The sequence below is a fragment of the Orycteropus afer genome, unplaced genomic scaffold (assembly GCF_000298275.1).
Source record: "Orycteropus afer afer isolate SDZICR_OR568_19922 unplaced genomic scaffold, OryAfe1.0 scaffold00211, whole genome shotgun sequence".
In the NCBI taxonomy this organism is placed as follows: Eukaryota; Metazoa; Chordata; class Mammalia; order Tubulidentata; family Orycteropodidae; genus Orycteropus; species Orycteropus afer.
In genome coordinates this window covers 2,382,760-2,387,237 of record NW_006921798.1, presented here as the reverse complement: position 1 = coordinate 2,387,237, position 4,478 = coordinate 2,382,760, and positions in this window count along the sequence as shown.

The window sequence follows — 4,478 nt, the reverse complement described above, 5'->3', positions numbered from 1 at the left end:
AATGTCCTCCAAGTTCATCCACATTATGTGGTGTTTTGCAAATTCTACATTATTCCTTAGTGTTGCATAATATTCCATTGTGTTTATGTACCGTAGTTTGGTTATCCATTCCCCTGTTGACGGACACTTTGGTTATTTCCATCTCTTTGCTATTGTAAATGGTGCTGCGATGAATGTGGGTATGCATATATCTGTTCTTGTCCTGTCTCTCATTTCTTTAGGATATATACCTGGTAATGAGATTGGTGGATCAAATGATATTTCTAATTCTAACTTTTTAAGAAATCATCAATTTAGGGACCCTAATATATGGCATAAATAGACTATCAAGCATAACAAAAAATGCACAAACAGCAGAAGATAAACAAGATAAATGGGGCCTTCTAAAAATTAAATTTTCATGTGTTTCAAAAGATTTCCAAAAGAGTCAAAAGAGAACCTACAGATTGGGAAAAAGTACTTGGCAACAACATACCTGACAAGGGACGTATCTCTAAAATTGATAGAAGACCCCAACACCTCAACAACAGAAAGACAAACAATCCAATTAAAAAATGGGCAGAAGACAATAATAGACACTTCACCAAGGAGATATTCAGGCAGCCAGAAAACACATGAAGAAATGTTCATGACCATTAGCCATTAGAGAGATTCAAATCAAAACAACATTGAGATACTGTCTTGGCCCCAGCACAACTAGCAAAGTTCAACAAGACAGAAAATAACAAATGATGGTGAGGATGTGGAGAGATCAGGACTCTCATACAATGCTAAAAAAACAAAACAAAACAAAACAAAAAAAACACATTGCCATTAAGTCGGTTTTGACTCATAGCAGCCCCTTCTTGGGTTTCCAAGGTGGTATCTCTGTGGAAGTAGATTGCCTAATCTTCCTTCCGAAGAGTGCTGGTGAGTTTGAACCACCAGCTTTCTGGTTAGCAGTCAAATGCCTTAGGCACTACGCCACCAGAGCTCCCTCATACGCTGCTGGTGGAGTGTAAAATGATACAACCAATGTGGAAAGCAGTATGGTGATTTCTTAAAAAGCTGGAATTAGAAATACCATTTAATCCAGCAATCTCATTACTAGGTATATGTTATTGCTGTTGTTAGGGCCCATTGAGTCAGTTGTGACTCATAGTGACCCTAGGTACAACAGAACGAAACACTTCCTGATCCTGTGCCGGCCGCACAATCATTGCTATACCTGAGCCCATTATTGCAGTCATTGTGTCAATCCATCTTGCTGAGGGCCCTCCCCTTTTTCGTTGACCTTCCACTCTACCATGCATGATATCCTTCTCCAGGGAATGGTCCCTTCTGACAACATGATGAAAGTCGGTCAGACGAAGTGTAGCCATTCTCCCTTCTAAAGAGTGTTCTGGCTGTGCTTCTTGTAGGTATATATCCTAAAGAAATGAGAGCCTTTTCTCAATGAGCTTTTAAAGTGCTAATCCTATCCCTGCAGGAGTCCTGGTTGTACAGCGGTTAAGCTCTTGGCTGCTAATCTAAAGATCTATGGTTCAAACTCATCAGCTATTTCTTGGGAGAAAGATGTAGCAGTCTTGGAAGCCCTATGAGGAAATTCTACTTTGTCCTGTAGGGTTGCTATGAGTTGGAATCAACTGGACTACAACAGGTTTTATTCCAATACCTGTACTTCTCTGCATATGGGGTGGAGGGAGCATTAGCTCATATAACAGTCTTCATGACCCTAACTATGAGAAATCATATCAGAACTTGATCAAGAGAACACAGATTTACTCTGCTGTGTGCCTGCACACTGTCACTACCCCAGATAGTCATGTAACTCTTCCCATCACTTAATTTAGTCTCTTATCATATGTCTGTCACCCTCCCAGGGTACCCAAACCACCTTTTCTAAAATCATACTTCCAATCATTATCATATTACCATCCTCTTTCTTTTTTTTTTTTAACATTTATTGTATTTTAGGTGAAAGTTTGCACAGTTAAATTAGCTTTCCATTCAATAGTCCATACACAAATTATTCTGAGACATTGGTTGCAATCTCTGCCATGTGTTAGCCCTCTCCCCATTTCCATCCTGTGTTCCCCATTTCCATTCATCTCATTTCCCTACTATTTCCTGTCTTCTCATTTTTATTTTTGGGAAAATGTTGCCTTTTTTGTCTCATATAGTTGATTTTTCTAAGAGGCATATTCCTCATGGATGTTATGTTTTATGTTGTTGTTGTTGTTGTTATGTGCCATCGAATCGGACCCGACTCATAGTGACCCCTCCTTGGGTTGCTGAGGCAGTATCACTACGGAAGTAGATTGCCCAACCTTTCTTCCGAGGAGTAGCTGGTGGATTTGAACCGCCAGCCTTCTGGTTAGCAGCCAATTGCCTTAGGCACTATGCTACCAGAGCTCCTTATGTTTTATAGGGTAGTGTAATATTTGGAAGGACCATACAGAGTCACTGTACAAAAAAGAATTGATTTATGTTCAACTATTACAAGAGGTGACATGTGATCAGGAACGAAGGAAGAAGTCGAAGCTGCACTGAAAGAACTATTAAAAAACAAAGCTCCAGGAATTAATGGAATACTCATTGAGATGTTTTGACAAATGGATGCAGCATTGGAATCACTTAGTCGTCTAGGCCAAGTAATTTGGAAGACAGCTACCTGTCCAACTGACTGGAAGAGATCCATATTTGTACCCATTCCAAAGAAAGGTGATTCAACAGAATATGGAAGGTATTGAGCATTAATATCACACACAAGTGAAATTTTTTGAAGATAATTCAAAAATGGTTCCAGGAATACTTTGACAGGGAACTGCCAGAAATGCAAGCTGGATTCAGAAAAGGATATGGAATGAGAGATATCATTGCTGATATAAGATAGATCTTGGCTATGCCACCAGAGCTCCTTAACAAACCTTAATCTATGGGTAAATACATAAGTAGACAGGCTGAATTATCATGTATGTTTAGGCAAAAGGGAACATACCCATGATCATACATAAGTTTGGAAGATGATATTTCTACATGTATATTTGTATGTCCTATAAGAATGTCCATATAAATAGAACTAACAGGGGGCAAAGTTATGACAAATTCTTAGACACAACCAAACACCTTGAGGGAGTGAGTTGCTGAGCCTATGGGCTCAGGAACATGGTCGCAGGGACATAAAGCTCAAATGGCATAACACACTACACAAAAAACATTGTGCTACATCTTATTTTTGTGTGTACTGACTAGATCCTAAAAGCTTGAGAGCAGCCATCTAAGATTCAAGTATTGGTCTCTCTTCATCTGGGGCACAGAAGAATGAAAATCAAAAACACTTGGAAACAATTAGTTCAAGGGACCAGTGGACCATGGGAACTCAGCCTAAGGCACCTGACTGCTAAAGAAGGTTGGTGGTTCAAACCCACCAGCCACTCCTCAGAAGGAAGATTGGGCAATCTACTTCTGTAGAGATACCACCTCGGAAACCCAAGGAAGGGTCACTCTGAGTCAAATCGACTCAATGGCAGTGAGTTTTGGTAATGGCTAATGATTTTGAGCATCTCTTCATGTGTTTTATAGCCACTTGAATGTCATTGGTGAATATGCTTTGCCTGTTTTTTAAATTGGATTGTTTGCTTTTTGTTGTTGAGGTGTTAGACTTTACTATCAATTTTAGAGATTAGACCCTTGTGGGATACGTCATTTCCAAAGATTTTTTTCCCAGCCTGTAGGCTCTCATTTTACTCTTTTGGTGGTTTTTTGATGAGCATAAATATTTAAATTTTAGGAGGTCTCAGTTACCTAGTTTAGCTTCTGCTCTGTGCATTTTTACTACGTTTGATATTTTATTTGTGTCATAGATTAGAACTCCTAGATTTTCCCTATTTTTTCTTCCATGAACTTTATAGTTTTATGTTTAAGATTTACATCTTTGATCACTTTTGAGCTAGTTTTTATGTATGGGTCCTGTTTCCTTTCTGCAAATGGATCTCCAGCTTTGCCAGCATCATTTGTTAAAGAGACTATTTCTTCTACCATTTAATGGACTTCAACCCTCTGTTGAAGATCAGCTGTCTATAGCTGAACAGATTTATTTTCAGATTCTCAGTTCTGTTCCATAGGTGTATGTGTCTGGCATTATATCAGTACCAGACTATTTTGACTACTGTGGCACAGTAGTAGTTTCTGAGGTCAGGAAGTATGAGGTTTTCTACTTTGTTCTTCTTAGCTATCCAAGGCCTCTTTCTTTTCTATATTAAGTTGGAGATCAGTTCTTCCATTTGTTAAAGAATTTTGTTGGAATTTAAATCAAGATTGCCTTATATCTACAGATCACTTTGGGTAGTATTGACATTTCTACAATGTTTAATCTTCCTATTCATGAGCTCCGGTAGCACAGTGCCTAAGGTACTTGACTGCTAACCAGAAGGCTGGTGGTTCAAACCCACCAGCCACTCCTTGGAAGGAAGATGGGGCAATCTACTTCCATAGTG